Source organism: Tyto alba, unplaced genomic scaffold (genome assembly GCF_018691265.1).
Source record: "Tyto alba isolate M040663 unplaced genomic scaffold, T.alba_DEE_v4.0 Super-Scaffold_18, whole genome shotgun sequence".
NCBI lineage: Eukaryota > Metazoa > Chordata > Aves > Strigiformes > Tytonidae > Tyto > Tyto alba.
The window spans coordinates 21,236,827-21,255,410 of NW_024881280.1; the positions used below are offsets into that span (position 1 = coordinate 21,236,827).

Sequence of the window (18,584 nt, forward strand, 5' to 3'; positions counted from 1 at the left end):
TTATATCATGTACTGTAACTGTTAAATATTGGTGCCTGGTAATTCAGAATTCTTGTTTTTGTTAAATACATATCATATATTTCAGTGACTGTACACGCTTAATTTTAATTTTTTAATTATGATATTATCTGATGCACTCAAGTAATGTTAGCTGTGAGATAAACACGATAAACGTAAACCTTATGGTTCAACCACCTGTTTTTCATTCAATGCAAAACTTTCTGGAATGTTTTTCAAACAACAGCAACTTAACTACTTTAAATAACTGATTTGCCCGTACTGTGGTCGCAATTATACATAAAAACAATTTTTAAGAGGTATAGCATGTAAAATAACCTTAGCAGACAAAATAAATGATTTTGCACTCTTCCACAACAAACTGCTTCCACAATCCCTAAACACACACACAGTTAAGATAAATACATAGCGAAATTTGAGTATTGGGAAAAACACCTTGTCAATTATGCTGTTAAAACAAGCAAGAATATTTGTAAAGAATCTGCAGGACCCTTAAATACTGGCTAACAAGGTGTTGGCAGGGCACTGACAGCAAAATACTGTACTTCTTCCTTTTCCCTGTGTTCTCCCTCTCTGATATTATTGACAAGAGACAGGTATCTTGAAGTGTTGCTGCTTTTGAAGAACCCTCTCCAGGCTTCTTGTTCCAGCAGGCCTGATTGTGCTGTTAGCACAGACAGAGCGAGAAAAAGAGAGAATATTTCTGCTGTTCATGAAAGCAACTATGGAAATGGCTGTCAAAATGTAGAGCAGCAGGCAGCAACATACAATTATCAAGAAAAACTACCATGCTGGCTTCATGTTGTATAGTTCCTGAACTGAGAAATCAGTTAACCTTTTCTCTCACAACTTTCAAAGTCCTCCAGCTGGACTCAATGTGCTGAATGAGGGAGACCTTCTTCAGTTATCTTACAGAACCATAAAATGATCAGAAATTTTCCCTGGCATATATATTTGTGCACACTTTTTTTTCATATTTTATTTGTAGATAGTGAGATCATTTTCTCCTTACGTGGTTCTGTTTTCCTAAAAAAAAAAAAAACAACAAACCCAAACAAAGCAGCATGCTGTGGAGGAATGCACTCAGAATCACTTTCTTGAAGGTTATGTGTTCTGATTTCAGGTTTGTTGCTCTTTCTAGGGGCAACAGGGACAGTGAGGAAACTACCTCTCCGACTCAATTTCACCACCTGCAAAATGGGGATAATACCCATCTTGCACGCATTTTTTAGCGAGCCAAACATAAAAACTGCATTACAAATGATAAGCATTTTTAATAACAATTGATAATATTTAAAATAAATAACAGTAGTGTTTTCAGTTATGATAAGCAGTAAAATTCTCAGTCCCAAATTAAAGCTGGAAATTATACCCTTCATCCTATCTTATAAAATTGTATTTCAATTATAGAACTTTTACTACGAAACCTTTTTGCAGTTGTTCTCTCTACAATATTTACAGTAGATCTTGCAGAATATCTAAATATGAAAAAATGTATAGAGAATATATTATCTGAAAACAACTTCTAGTGAAGAAAATGATCTTCATCTTATTTCCTTAGACCTTAACCTGGTTACATAGTGAAACAAGGAAACAATTTTCCCTCCAAAATCCTGTTCTGAATTCTTTCTGGATCCCAAGACAGTTGAACCTCAGCAGAAGTCTCAGTTTGAAGAAGCTATAATAGAAGCACTGGGACAAGAGAAAATATAAAAACCTCTCATTGTAACGGTTCTTAGGTTGGGGAATAAACACAGTATTGAGCCTTAACAGAGGAGAGTAATATAGCAGAGTTTTTAAGAGACTATGTGTAAGTGGTAGAGGATGAATCTGATGGTTGAAGTCTAAATAATACTACATATCTCACAACTTGTTGAAAAGCACTTTTTTCATTGGGGGAGATTCACAGCTGCTGAATTTTCTGCAGTTAATAGAGTCCTTTGATTCACAGCAGTGCCCCTTGCACAAAAAATACTGGCCTTTGTGTATTACCAGAAACTAATTTTCTATTTGGCTGAAAAGGGAAAAATGGGGTTATTGCTTCTCCCTCCTACAGAGCTTTTCATTATGCCTGATGCACTCAACTTCTAAGCTCTTCTGAGAAAAAAAAATAACTGAAGAGGCAAGAGGTAGAAAAATGAGCTTGTTAGCACATTAGAAGTGAAGTATCTTGGTGGGCCCTAGAAATTCCCAGTGGTGTGTTAACTTATCACTCTATGCATGCTGGCACTGATAGTCTCCCAATTGATCACTCTCTTTTCGCACCAAAGGTGCTGCCAGGAAGCAAAGGCTGAAGGCCCACAGGAGAACAGGCTGCTATCAAAACAAGCTGTTTTTAAAAGTCTGCTTGAATGGGTAAAATGTTTCATGAAAAAGTAGGGTGGAGACACCTACCTGCTTTTAAAATGCTCTACTTTCAGAGGTCTCTAAAGGAAACCTTTCAGTTTATCCTATTATATCCAAAGCTTATACACAAATAAGGCAAAAATGAAGGAAAGTTACTGCTTTGAACGTGACAAGGACATTCCCATTCTCCAATCTAGGTACCTATCTCCTAACCAAATAAAATAGTCTCAACACAGATGCTGACTGAGGAGGATAATGATGTTTTCATTACACAGTGGAGAGGACATGCTTATATCAGTTCTAGAAGTCTAATTCAAATGTACACTTAGTACACCCAGAGAAAAGTAATTCAGCTAGCCAGGTTGCTGCTCGTCCTAACAATCCACAAAACCATCTGCAGCTTGTTAAAAACAGAATCCTGCTTGAAAACGAAACAAAAATCTGATGCGAATGCCAAGTCCAAAGCTGCTTGTATTCTGCACTAAGAAATGACACACTCTCCTCAGAAGAACTCCTTTTCTTTATTAGATTGGGAACCAAGATTGGGAACCTTTTAACTTCTATTTGCTTATACTTTTGAGAACATTCTAGCATTTTAAAACTCCAAATTTTCATGCTTTGTATGAGGTAATCTAGTTCTATGCTGTATTTGAATGCAACTATCTGCAAGAATGACCATAAACCCTTGGTAGTTAATTTCTACATTACTTCTAATAGGCTAGACATTTATTTCTTTAAAATGCTGCTCTCTAGGGAAGAGTTATTAGCACCTACAAATTGAGTGGCACATACAAACTCAATGGCTAGTAATAATAGGGCAATGCAAGCTGTATTCTTACTGCGAGTGGATGTTGCCACTGGCATCAGCAATTAAGATGGAAGGGGAAGGATACACAGACAAACCAGTGGAGTAAGTCTCTGGCACAGAGCGACTAAACACTTAAAACAACAGTGTTGTGAGCTTTCTGCTTCTGAAGGTGCTAACTGGAGCAACAAAGAATGGATAAAAAGGTAAGATATACATTAATTATACAGGCATTCACCCAAATCTGTTAGCTAAGAACTTGCAGATACATAATCTGCAAAAAGCATAACAAAAAAATCTAATGACTTCATTATACTTTCTCAGAAGATTCTCTTCTGGTATCACTATCAGTCTGTCACTCCCTAGCACAAATGCAGGCTACTTATTTTAACTTTGTAGTCCATAACTATTTGATCAATTATATCAAAACTGCTCTTGACTCCAGTCATTTAACAGACAGTCACACTCACTCACCCTGACATTTCTGGACGGGCACCTTTGTACTTTTTTCCATATGGCTTCTTATGTGTAGCAACAAGTCTCCGTAAGTGTCCACAAAACAATCCCCCCTCAAACTCTCCCCTTTGCCATGATGTTTATAGAAAAAGAAACAAGGAAAACACCTTGGAAGACTTAAGTCCATTGCTGTGTAGGTTACACAACTATCCATGATGTCTACTATTGTTCCACATTCCCCTGAATTTTATATCTGCCTTCATCTGTTGTCTTCAGTTTTACATTTATTTTTTTACTTCTGGGGGACAAACATCTGCCTTGTGCTGTACTCCATCTCAGTATAACAAGACTGGAGTTTATGCTAAAGATATCCATGTGCCACAATAATACAAGCAAAACAGCTCTCTTCCTTGCATCTTCATCCACCATCTTAATCTTTTCCCTTTATATCTAAAACAACTCCCTCACACTGCCAATTTTGTTTTAGCCATGGCTTTGTCATCCTTCAATTTGGTGAGAAACTGTTACATTTTCCCACATTTTTAGATGCTTAGTCTTTATTTTCCCTTTCCTGTAACTTTAACCATGCAGTCTCAACAAAAGCCCATACTTCCCATTGTTCAGCATCTTCTACCGTCTCCATCTTTCAAGTCCTTCTGTTGAATTAATCTCCTCAGTCCTTTCCATAGATTTTTTGTGTCATTCTGACTATGTGTTTTCCTTCCATTCTTCTTATTCACACCTCTCAGTTTTAGAACTCAATAAAATACATAAGTATATTCATTATTTTGCAGTTAAAGAAGAGTGGATGAATGATTACTATGTTACAATCATCCAGGGAATACCAATCCTAAAATGTCATCAACCTGAGGCTGAAAAAATTAAGCAGTTTCAACACAGCGTAAAAATTCCAAGACTTTAATTAAGGATATGGCACTTCACAATTCTGTAATCTACTTACTACCAGAGCATCTAAGTGTTAGATTCACAAAAGGGCTGGAGAAGAAATCCTAGAACCTGCTTCAAAGACCATTTGATAACAAATGCTTCCTGAGCAGGGACTGGAATCCAGCGACTCTCCCAGGAAAGTACCGTAACCATTAGGCTATACAGATGAGCATGTTCTTTCCCTGTGATCCAGGGGAGATTTTTTTGTAATGAAGTGCAATTTCATCAGTGAATGGTATGTGCCTGATGACAAGATGTCTTCAGTCCCAATGGTTAGAACAGTTTTGTAAGAGGCAGAAGATGTGGCCTCAAAATGGGGAACCACACTCTTGTTTCCTGGCTGGCTGACATAACTAGGGAGTTACTTCTTGTTGTGTTTGTGTGGGCTCTAATCCAGTGAGTATGCCTTCAAAACTCTTAGCATTGTTGCCTTGCAGGTCTGATGAGCGAAGAAATATCCACCTACTCATCAGATAAAGAGAGGCATGAGCTGGGCATTTGGCTATTGAGGATATAGCAAGGACTTAGGCAGCTCTAGTGTGTGCTGAAGAGGGCAGATCTCCAGGGAAGCATGGAAGTGAAAGCTTTAGCTACCTGAGGACTTCAGAGGCATCCAAGACTAGGCATTTGCTGTGTGGAGACTCCTATCACCTTTATTTTAGACTCAGGCACCTATAAAGCCAGTCAGGAGGAACTTGGGTCGGATTGACGTGGTTAGTTATATGCCTAAATGTTCTCAAGACTTTTGGAAAAAAAATACAGAAAATGTTTTATCATGACAGATTTCCTCAGCAGCTTCTGGAGGGAATGATTGTGCTGGGGAACCTACTCACTAACAGAAACTTAAAAAAAGGGCTGAAGAGATGCACAGTTCATTAATACACTAGAATGGTGACAGAAATAGTTGTAATCTCATATCAGTATTTCATTTGTTCAACAAAATTTAAAAGGAATGCATTTGTGAAGTACGTAGAGTCATCAATGGTAGAAACTCTGTATTTTTCCAAAAGTCAAAAAAAAAAAGTATTTATCACTTCAGATACCACAGTAACATGTTCTAACTCTGTTTCCATTTTAGTAGATGACTTCAAGATGATGTCTGGATGATTTAAAATGCATCAAGATCACTATAGTTCAGGAAATATCCTAGAGCTATAAAGTTAGGACCAAGGTTTTGAAGAAGCTGAAAGTTAGCTATAGCAGAATTTGTCTTCTAAAGGCAGACAGGACAAAACCTGCACATCACAGAAATGGAAGTTTTTTTCTGGGAAATCTCACTCTGAAAGAAGAGATTGTGCAGTGGTTGTCAAACCAGCTGAACTCATACTGAGTCACAGCAATTTGTACTCTTTGTTGGCTCTTTGAATTAAGGATGTAAGTCGGGCTGCTATTGATCCAGTGTGGGAAGCCCTGCAACTGGCTGCGTTTTGTATGTAGGTGAGTGATCAGTATCAACTGGCCACACTGAGAGGAACAGTTAAAGTTCTCTTATATTCTGAAAAGTGACTCTGTAGAAGTGGCATCATGGTGTTCCTCCCTTACCGCATTTCTGTGATTTCCACATCTAGTTTGCACAGTACACAAATAAAGAGATATTTTTGTCCAGCTGCAACTTCTGTTTACTCAAGTCAACTTGATCTCAAAGTCAGCCTGGGTTCTTTTCTGTTTCTTAAATACTGCCAATATTGAAAATGGCATATAAATATTTTGCTCTGTGCATCTGTTTACACAGGTATGCTGTAAATGAAAGCAGCTTCTGCATATGAAATTGGAACTTAGCCACTACACTGATGATTCATAAAGCAGAATTCAGTTCATTCTCCTCATAACTGATGCAAGCTATTTAGGTGAAAGATAAGAAAAAAAAAAAAAAACTATGCTCAACACTACTAAACAGATGAAAGAATTAAAAATTTTATAGTTTAAGGTGATTTTTTTTTCTACTGAAACCATATTCTCAATACTAGTGACAGCACTTTTGCAATAAAATGTAACAATATATTTTCTTATTCATTAAAACAGAACATAGGACTCAGAGGATTCGAAGTTATATTTCGAAAGTAAACTTTTATGTTGCATTTCATGAAAACATTTTAAAACTGCAGAAAGGGCTCAGTGTTAATTATCCAAAATCATTAATTTTAAGTAGTAATGTATATATGACTAATAATTAATGTAGATATCTCATTAAAAAAATGAAAATAGATATGAAAAACAAGTAACAGACTGTAAAATTTAAGCAAACATAAAATGTAGTATCTACTATGATTAATAAAAATCTTTTTCAACACAAGTTGTAACTGCAAAAGGACTTCCTGAGGCAACGTCTGAGATGCATTTCTTCATGTAGAAAATAAGGGAACATATAATGGATAAATCCATACAAATTAATCCCATCATTCCAGATCTTGCAATTTGTTTCCAACGCATATAGTCGCATTATTATTTAAATTAATATAATGAAAATTAATTTTCATTTTTTACACTACTAAAAGGTTCAATAAATCTGTGATAATTTAAAAGTTTGCGGGCAAATTATAACAACACATACTTTTGCCATTTAGAGGCTTTTTTCTTTAAGAGTACTAGTCTTACAGCTAAAGGAGATTACTTCTAGTATAACTACCCTATGGTTAAATGGTTAAAAGTACCACAAGGTAAGTATAGGCTAGATAAAGTTGCAGCCACTGAGTGTTTCCAAGTCAATGCTATTGCTTTCTGCCTAGTTTACTAACACATTATGTAGTGAAAGGCATTGACTTTATCTGAGTTTATATAAGAATCTTCATTTTTACAGTGTAAGCACTTTCAAAATTGCTAAATTGCTGCAAGAAACTGTAATTGATGCTTACATTTTCATTGAAAAACATTTAATGTCCTGCAACACTGTTGTTCCACCAGATCTTACAGCTAACTAAATTCTTCAGTGGTTTATAACATCATGTAGGAAGAAAAAGCTGTGATTCATCAGTGCAGACAAAGCTGGGCTTTAATCCATTCCTATAACCATATTGCCAAGTCTATATTGTTTACATTGCGTCTCAATTAAGAGACAGGCAGGACACCTGGTACTTCTTTATCTAAGTCCCACGGGCTGCCAGATGACTCAAAATCCATAACAGGTGCTAAGGCAGTGTGAGTGTAGCACCATTAACACAAGCTGGAATTGGATAAAATTTGGACTATGCTTAACCACTTAAAACACTCAATTATGAAATGAAAAATGTAACCACTCTGCACCAAGCTCCTTTACAAAAGGCACTTATTAAAATATGTAGAATTAAAGTGCAAGTGGAATGGATTTAACATAGATTTTAATTTTAGTATAAACATTCTCCATAATTAAACGATATAAAAAACAGCTATATAAATTTTTGTGTGGTTTTGTGTGTGTTTTTTTTTTTAAGATAACCATATAAAAATATTTACTTACTGAATTTCATTAATTCTAATTCTGATCATCTGCTTAGGCAGCAAAAATCACAAAACTGATGCTCAGACTTTTATCTATTTCGAAGTTAAGGGAAAAAAAAATCTGAATTAACAATACTTGTGGAATTCTTCAACTCTGTGGAACCCAAAAGTCATGTTATTTTAAGGACTCTGGCGAATGAAAGCACCTCATGAAAGGATTTAAAACCCAACAAGGTTCACGTAAAAAACTATGTGATAAAAGATACTCCTTTGCACTGAAAAATCCCACCGCAGATCTCTTTTCACCACTTTTTCAGCTAAAGTGACTGAACTAAGTATTAACCTTAGACACTGACAGAACACACCTCATGAGAGGAAAAAATAAGTATCAGAAATTTTACAGTGGACAATTACTTAAGAACTATCTGTATCTAAATGTGCAGTAATCCAATTAAGTTTCTATTTAATATTGTAATTATCAAGAACACAATATAGTGATTTTATTACCAGAGTAAGCAGTAACAAAGTACAGTAAACTGTCATTTAAGACAGTGTCATAGTATCTATGATAAGCAGCATATTGGCTTAAACTAATGCACTATATGCCTCTAGGGAACGACAGGCTCAGAGACTGGGTTTTAACATCAGAATCTATCCATTAATCTTGACTTAAATATAATCTACTCTGCAGTAAGAGGAAGAATGGGCATTCAATGAATTATCTGTTTGAAATATAGCAGGAGCATATTAACACAAACATATAGTAGAAAGTCTCGGTTTCGGTACCATTTATTGTGTATTGTTGGTTTTCCAAGCCCTGAACTGCATTTTAGCATGACATTAAAGAGATGGTAAGATCAAACGGCTAGCAGTATCAGAAGGATGAATACCTCAACACTATAACAGATTACTCATTAACTTTACTGCCTGTGTGGTTACAAGACTAATACAGTATTTACAAATACCTCACTCATCCATGTTTTAGTAACAGGCTACGGAGGTGAAAACAGAACAGCGAAGGAAACAGTGCCGAAGCTGTTATGCAGGCAGAATTCCTACTCCAACTTCCAGGAAGGATTTCTCTTACTAATGTATCCAAGACGGGAATCAATGAACCTATAAGGTATGCCGTGCTAATTGTTTTGAAGCCCATTACCGCTGCCGCAGGCCCTCTCCAGAGCAATGCTCTGCCGGCAGACCGACCCGCTCGCGGCCGCTGTGCCGGGGGCAGCAGCGGAGGTGCCGGGCCCACGGGCGAGGGACTGCAGTTTATTAAAGGATGTTGCACCAAACGTGCCGATGAGAGATGTCGAGGTGTGGCGGTCATCGCTTCAGTCCACAAATAATGTGGAACGGAACAGGCCAGGGGGAACGGCAGCCCCACATACCAACTCCAGATCTTGGGAGGGGGATTCATCCCCACTCCAACACTCAGCATGTCATCAGTTTTAACTCAAGTAATTAAGGATGATGAGTGTAAAAATACAGAAGCAAATCTGGCTTTTTGCTCTCTGGTATTAGCATGAATGCTTAAGCCCACTGTTCATACATTCAAATGTTTACATTTCTATCTTCAATACTTTCTCTGCATATATAGACCTATTTGTTGAGGAAACAGTGAGGAAAATGCATGAAGACATCACTGAGAACTGTAAAATTACACAAACATGAAATTATATTAACATTAAATACTGTCCAGCAAAAAGACTGCACATACAGACATGTATTCATTTGCAATTCCACACTACATAGTAACAAAGAAAACTTCTCACATGATAAATACTGCCATTAATTCCAACCTGTACTTTAAAAACTTTACAACTACCTTTCTTTTTTTCTTTTATAGTTGAAGAGAATGTTTTCTCGTTACCCTGGGTTGCTGCAGTACCGGTACAAGATAATCTATTTATAAGTCTCTTCAGAGGGCAGTGAAGTCGATTTTTGAAACGATTTTTAAAACTCGAAGGCAGGCTTCTTCTATTGAAATGAAGAAAACAAATATTTCAGTTACTTCCCTCTTTCTTTATTTTGAAGGGCAGTTAGTAAAGCAGCCCCTTCACCCTCCTCCCTAGTGCTGTCAAGCTGTTGAGAGCAGTTTGCAGCACTACAATGGTACTATTGTGAACACTGCCTGGGCTTCCTTCCCACAGAGAGTTAAATGGGCAGTTCCTGCTGCCCATGATTGGTGTCCAGCGAAACAATACTTAAGAGCCAGGTTTTATCAGTTCCACGCCAAAGAAGTGAAGCCAGGGAACCCAAGCCTTCATATCATGCTGAACCATATGCCAACCCTGCTGGCCCCAAAGGTTTATCACTAAGAATCAGGATCCATCATGTCCCCTGTGAAATTTCCCTTCACATACCTTCTGTGAAATGCATGGCTTTGCTGAAAACTGACCTTTTTCCACAATTGGCAAGAACAGATGGACGGTAACTATGGTTTGGCAATCAGAAATTAAAAGATTTTCTAATAGCCTGCATTCTTCTATGTTTGGGAGGAGAAGCATTCAGAAGGAGATAGATCTATTTGTGACCCACAAATCTATTCAGGAGCAGTTAATCAGCAATTAAACTATTTTCTCAATTTCTAGAAAGTATATTGAGATTAATTTGATTGGCCAGGCTATGATTAGGACTCATGTCCTTCGGACTACCATATGGTAATACCAATTACTGTAATACTAACTTTTAATCCTTGCTTTATGTTAGTTTATTCCGTTTTTCTACTAAGCATTCGGCACATACAGAATAAGCTATATACATACACCCTTTTTTGTTATAATTTTGACCTGGTTAATTAGTGAATATTGTTACATGAAGTATATTCAATCTCTAGCTAGAGATTTCCATATACTGGCAGGTATTATATATAACCCCTCTTCTCGGTAACTGAAAAACAGACCTGTCAGAGAACAAAGACAATCAGTGTGCTAGTTTCTATTAATCTCCTCATTTTTTTTTTGGTACCTATCATCTTCTAATCCCTCTGTTGGCACTGGAAAGCATGCCCCAACTGTCTTGATTACCATATGCAGAATGATTCAGAAACAGTTTGCCAGTATCTTATTCAACTCACCCGAAAACATCACTGTCTCATAGACATTACTGTTTATCAGTTGTGCTTCATAAAAATAATCTCCCACATTTCCCATCAATTTAAATATCAGAATCAAGCATATGCAGTGGAATATACTTATTCTTTATATACACACAGCTTTTAGTGTTTTAAAAGACAAATCTTTCAAATTGTTTGCAAGTCACTTATCTGTTATTAGGGGTGAATTTATGACTAGAAAAGGATTAAATCAATAAGCAATGCTGTCTTTTCTAACACAAAAAATAGGGCTTAAATAGTTCAAAAGACATTTATTTTTTTAAATCTTAGAAATGTCAGGAGAAATTGTTTAATCTTCCCTGCTTTTATTCACTGAATTCTGAAAGCTATCAAAGAAATCTGTATGAATTTTAACACCTTAAAGGGGCAAGAGTCTTAACATTTTAACAAAGGGCTTTTGTTACCCAAAATGTTTAATTAATTAATAAGGTTAAGTAGGTATTAACAAAAAATCTGTCATTTTGTGTTATGTACAAGGCAATCAACTCTGTGAAAGATGGAACTAGTTTATCTTTTTCATTCCAGTTTAAGGACTCCTACCCTTCACCCTGCAAATTTTTGTTTAAAGAGGGATCTATACACATTTCAAACACATTTTATAATGAAAGTGTGATTGCTCTACTAACTTCCAGCTTGCAACATACAAAAATTTCCTACCTTAAAAAGATGCAGTAACAAAGAACTCCCTTCCCTCAAGTGAGCTGTACTGACAGATCTATATTCAGAAGTTCTAGGGGGCTGATAAAGTACTTCACTGCTTTTCAGGGTAGCCCACTGACATCCTTTTATTCTAAACCAGAATGCCACTGGCATAAACATACCCAGATTTTATACAGAAATCAGTAGAAGCAATACCCCACCCTTTAGATGGGTAAATTCAATTTATGAAAGAAAGTGAAATAACTTAGAATATATTTTTCTTAAACATACAAAAAAATTTGACTCTCCCCTATAATTGTCTACAACAGCAATAGAGCACTCAGCTCTTTGTAAGTGCAATTATTCGTAGAAAATTGTATTACTAGGGTCAATCAGTTTTGTCTCATTTGACATTTTGCTTTTTTACCACTTTCAAGACAGTCTCATGCATTTCATTAGGGAAGAGTAACTAACAAATAAAGCTCTACTACTGATTAAAAAATATGTCATAGATATCTTGTGATGACAACAACATTTATTACTCTTAAACCCATGTGCTTACACTATGCCTCTTCAACAGGTCCTCCCAAAATCCTAGGTCATTCATATCTGTAGGCAGCCCATAAGAAGAGGTAGAGACAGATTTGCTACCTGGGGCAAAAAAGGCAGGTTTTGTGGGATTAGAAACAGGGCAAATACTGAAGAAAATATATTTAGATGAACATGTACAAATCCAGAACTGTTGCTAAAAAAAAGCACATATGTGTGTTTTGCTAAAAAAAAATCTCACAGACTATATACATGAAAATACACTACAACACAGCTTTTAAGCTTCACACTTCAATTTACTCCTCATATTAAAAATGCACAAAACCCGATTGAAACGATGTGTATGTCTACATGAAAATGCAGTAAAACCAGCAGCTTGGTGCACACATCTGCAAGTATTTCTCCAGCAGTTATTTGAAGTGTCTATATGACAAACACTAAGGCAAGAGTTTAAAAACCTATCACAAATGTTGGTTCAATCAGTTGTCTCTAGTGGCTAAAATCAAAGGCATTTAAAGTGATGCTTTGGAATTATTCACTGCAAAACAATCCTGTTCTTTCAACAGGTAACTAATAAATGATGTCTGAGAACAGGCTTGCACTACTCTGAGGTCCAATTGTTACTCGGAACACTGCCTACTTTTGCTCCCTGGTGTTGCATTTTAACTCTAATTGCATGATCAAGCCAATAAATTGGACTCAGGGGACAAAAAAACACTACAAAAGTACCTACCCTGACAAAACCAAAGGCTGCAAGAAAATGCACTTCAAACAGAAGTGAGGCAAGACGAGACAAGCGAAGGAGAGGTATCAAGGCTTGAAAGACAGTCATTAATACTGACAGATTACTGTAATTCTGGCTGTAAAGGTGATCGATTTAAGCAGCATATGCCAATCAATACTCTCCTCATTTACTGAGCAGCATTAGATATATAGTTAGGTAAGATGTCCCTAAGACAGGATTTCAAACCATACTTAAGAAACATAAATAGCACCATTTATGCTTTGGAATCTCAGCTCTTTTTCATTTGGTCTTTTTTTTAATTGGGCAAACTTCAGGGTGATGTTACCCATACAAAAGTTACTTTAGATTATTTTATTACACTGCATTGCCATCATGTATACAATTCCTTTACATGAGATATTTAAAGCTATCAATTTTCTGTATAACATATTATAACAGTAATCTTGAATATGAACACTCTTAAATGCAGCAGTAATTTAAGTACTGCTCATTTTGCCTTTTTCTGAATTAGTGGTTTGCCATTCTGAGTACTTTAGCCATCCATGGTTTACAAGAAAACAAATTGTCCTGGTATTTCCCCTGGAATTTTCCTTACAATGGTCTCTTATTGTTCAAACATACTTGTGACATCAAAGGAAAATACATTAACTGGACATATTAGTTCAGGGGGAAAATTCTATATAGATAATACAAATAGCTGTTACTGTCATTGCATACATACAAGTAGACACAAGCACATACACACACACATGACTACAGTGATATAAAACATTCTTCTTGTATTTAGGTTTTCTTATAATGCACAGAGAAACTGTTACACACGATTCCTTGAAACTGAAATACCTGAACAGTCCATTAAAACAATTAGATATTCATAAATGCCTTGGAAATCTTCTAGTTTTCGTGTTATACCATTGTATGTAGGCCTTTAATTAATCACATTTGGAATTATTAAAAGATCAAGTGGGTTGTCAGCAGAACTAGGATTTGGGAGACCAGCAAAACTGAGCAAGTCAAAGTACAGGAAAGACTGAAGATCTTATTCTCTACCTTATGACTCTTTCTTGAACTTGGAAAACAATTTCCGTAGCTAAACAGTAAAATAGATTTTAGAAATAACTCTATTTTATTCTGGAAAAAACAGTGGGGGTCATATGATGAACTCATCCATGGCTCTTACTTGAACTCATTCCAGATAAGGCTACAATGGTATGATTCAGGGATGGGATAAATATTCACTGAAAACCTGAAATTTTCAATTCTTTTTTGCAAAGCATATAGAGTAGTATCTAAACTGTATATCAAGTATTATTTTTAATGTCTGTTTCTTCTCACCTGTGATGACAGAAAAATCAGTAACAGGTATGTTAAAACCTTATTAAATGTCCTGTATCAAAACTATATCGCCAGAAATATAGCAAAGTATGCCAAGAATCCTGGCATATGGCAGTTCAAAAAAATTCTGAACCAGTACATATTAGAAGAGCAATTATAATGGCATGCACTACTTCTTTCACTATACCAAAATTAATTAGTGGCGCTGTGAAAATTTAATTCATGATACATATTTAAGGAGACAAAGCAGGCCTTACACTTTATTCATCTGATACACATTTATCTTTGATGCAGTATCAGTGTATTAGTTTTTTTTTTTTTTCTTACAGAAGCTCATGCATCTACACGATAGAAAACTTACTGGACTTAGAGGAATGGAAACTGGCATTGCCAAAATCCATGTCTTCCAGCTTTCATTTCTAAGTTCCTGTATTAGTGAACATCTCAAAAATCTGCACAAATTCCAGCTTGAAAATGTAAATCAAACCAATATTCTTAATTAAATGAGACAAATGTGGCCAGGGGATCTTAAAAATACTCTTTGCTCACTATATGTCATTAATAATGAACACTTGCTTTTTAAAAATAAGTGTTCTGATGTCTGCAATTCTATCTTGAGGCAGATGATGGTCAAGCAAGCGCAACAAACAGCAATACTACCAGTTCCAATGAAACTCTTTCTTTGGGCAGTTGAGTATCACATCAAGCAAGAAAGCTTATTCTGAGCTATGAGTTTTAATATGAAGGAAACTTTTAATAAACCACTCAAAAATGTTATTTTATTCATAAAGAAGTTACTGTCTTGTCAGATACCATATGGGGTTAACATCTTCCCTTTCTCTGGAAGACAACTGTCTAAAAAAATTAGCTAAAATACATCAAGTACCAACTGCTTAGGAATACAATGTCAAAAAAAGATAGGGGGGATGTAAATTTTCCAGTTTTGCTTAAAAAAGAATTTATCCAATAATTCAGATTAAGATTTGTTCTATAATATTTTGTAGACGGAATAATTAAAACAGCATTATATTTTTTCTGAATTCATCTGTTTCATATGACTAAAATAAAGAAATCCAAAAGTAGAGATGTCAATTACTAGCAGTAGGTCAAAGGCTTCATACACTACTGTAAAGGAGTGAAAATTATGCTATGATGATTATGGATAAAACAGTCACCTGTTATTCCAGGTGTTCTAAAATGTCAACAAATTTCAGACTTAAAAGATGCTAAACAGGATTTCTTTCTGTGTGTCTAGATACATATTAGGTGGCATCCCTTTGGGAGGGCAATACTACATAGGACAGAAAGCATGGTGTCTGAATTGCACTATCTGAAATGCAGACAGTTTGGAATAATTGTTAACACTTCAAAATTTTTGTACAATGGGCAAAAAGTAACACTGGTTGTTTCACAACTGGAATGTCAGTTCCACAAGGTTTCTACTCTTTTTCCTGTTTTGTTGCAATTGTAATAAGTTGGACCACTGGAGGTGCCTACTATGCCAAGTAAAGAACATTATTTTGGTGTACCTCTCGAATCTAGCTAACATCTCATTTATTCATGAAGTTCAAGTAAGATTTCATACGAATCTACTCTTTCTATTGTTCAAAATATTTAGTATTGATACATTTCCTACACATGGTAGATTCTGAATCCAGCATGTGACAAAGTGCTTTCTTGGAGATGCAAGTCACGAATAAAACTATTCCTATCAGGAATTTCAATGCAATTTAGTAAGTAAAGAGTATTTAACAATCCCCTAAATACTGGCCTCCTTATTCTGCTGTATAGCGAAAATGATTGTTCTCAACATTCAGTCCATTATTGCACCTGCAGTTACGAGTCTTACAAGTTTTCCTACCATGTGTGCAGCTGAAGTGTGTTCAGGGGATAAGCACGTACTTCTTCAGACAACGACAAACATAACAAGAAGAAGAAACACATGAGCTGAGACAGAGAAGGGGGTACTGCTGCTTCATGAGCAAGACGATCCAAGTATTTTGTGTGCCATCTGCTACGGTGTGCATGTCTGCCACCTGTTGGTGAGGGGGTACTGTTACAAGAAAGCCAGGCCACCAAAAGATTGTGAGGGACTGCAGAATCCCTGAAGTGGAAACTAAAACAAATTCCACAAACCAACATAGAAACTCCACCCAAACGGCAATATTCTCTCCACGCAGCTGCAGCAGTGAAATTTGTCAAGCATCAAGTTAAAGCAGGATACCTGCCATGTGTGACTGATGTTTGCTGATAAATTTAGTAAATTTCTGACCTTAAATACTACAGTACGGAAACATATCATTATAGTATTCTGAGCAAAGAATAAAAACACAGAGCAGAAATCTTTAAAACTCATTAACAAAATCAAATCTTCAAAGTGTTTTGCTATCTAAGTTTGCTATCAGAAGGGTCAAAATGATGTCAGAAAGAGGACGGTGATTGACAGAATATGTCAATCTCAGAAAGCTACTTCAGACTGTACAATACATGCTCAAAGTCAGGGCAGACTATAAAAGGGAGATGAGCAGAATTTCCTGTATCCATGCAACCGTTATTATACTATTCACACATACTACCCATTGCCACATTGTGATTAACAGACTAGCGCAATAAGGAAAAAGTTGCAATCAGGTTACATGAAGAGGACTGAATATCCCTGCTGATTACAAATGACAGCTGATTTTTTCAGTCAGGTCTGCACTTAGAAAATGCACTAACCCAGAGGATGGATAAGCCCTCCTTGGAAGTAGGAGGGCCAAACTCAGTGCCACTTTCTTCACATCCCATATGCAAGTAAATCAGCACACTCCTAGTTCAACTAAGAGCTTACTGCGATCCATCACTACAAAGATCAACAATGTGACATTGTAAATATTCCTCAAAACCAGATAAGCACAGACCTACATATCATCATCAACACACTGAGTCAAAGTGTGTCCACCAAGTATTACACAGCACAGTGAAATGAACCACACACCTGCAGGCAAGGAGACATCCATACACTGCCGCTGGCTTTGAAATGAAATATTTCTGCTGGTCTACTACAGTAAAAGGAGAGGTAATACAGAAGTGTAGGGCTTGAAATGTGTTCTGTTTGACAGAAGTCTCAAGTATTCCTGTTCCCTCAAGATCCACATTCAGCTGAATTTCTACTAAGCATCATCAAAGTTCCTAATAAACTGACACCGATCCAGTATATTACTCATAAGTAAAGAAAAATTAATTTCAAGCAGACCACTTCATAATTCTCTTTCACTGACACCACTGTAGTCCTGGATATATGGGTAGCCTTGATCAGCTTCACTTTTACAGGTGGGTCTCTGCTTCTGGTGTACCATCTAAAAAATACTTTTTCTGTTCCTTTTCTCCGCTCTCTTCGAAGGTATTGTTTTTACCACTCTGACCTCTCTTTTTCTCTGCTCCAGCAACACTCCAACACAAGGGAAGACCACCTTGATCAACGAGTCCTGTCTTCTGCAAAAGACATTAAGTCTGGCGGGGTCTCCAGAAAAGCTACTTAACCACTGACCATCAAACACTCCTGCCCCCACACCCTTCAGTCCACAACAAACTTAAAAGCCAGTAGTGAACTGCTACAGCCATAGCTAAAATATGCCAGAGGAAAAAAGCAGGAGACACTACAGACAATCTTTGACATCTTCAATTCCCTGCTATTGCAGGAACATAATCAGATTCAATTTTCAAATATTCCTAGTTAACAGACCGTGTCCTTGTTACAGGAAACACCCACCAGTCTTTGCCATTCTTGTATGAGGGAAATTCCTTCTTGACCTCAAATCTCACCATGGGTTAAACACCAAGAGCATGTCCATGATGTTTTTAATCAAGAGGTTTTTAAACCACTGAGAGCCAGGCCAAGCTTTGAAGTTCAACATTTTTTTGCTGTTCTCTGCTGTTCACTGACACAACTGACTACCATAGCCTAATTCAAGCCAGGGACGTCTGTAGAGTTTTTTCTAATTTCACGCCAAGCAAACAGCTTTTTAAAGAACTACCCACACCCCCCATTTTAATTTTTACAGTATTATACGAAGCACTGAATATAAGATACTCCAAGCCAGGTGGAAAAAGAATCCCACCAACTCTTTAACATCAGTGCCCAATCAACTGGCGCTTCATAAGCTTACCAAGTGATGACAACCAACCAAAACTAACATATACTTAATGTAAGGTTTTCCAGTTATCATGCTAAC

The 18,584-nt window shown here is 36.5% G+C and overlaps 1 protein-coding gene across 16 annotated transcripts in view; it reads right to left on the reverse strand.

Moving 5' to 3' along the window:
* Window positions 1-18,584, reverse strand: part of RALGAPA1 (Ral GTPase activating protein catalytic subunit alpha 1) — a 133,451-nt gene that overhangs the window by 9,259 nt on the left and 105,608 nt on the right. The window lies entirely within an intron of this gene.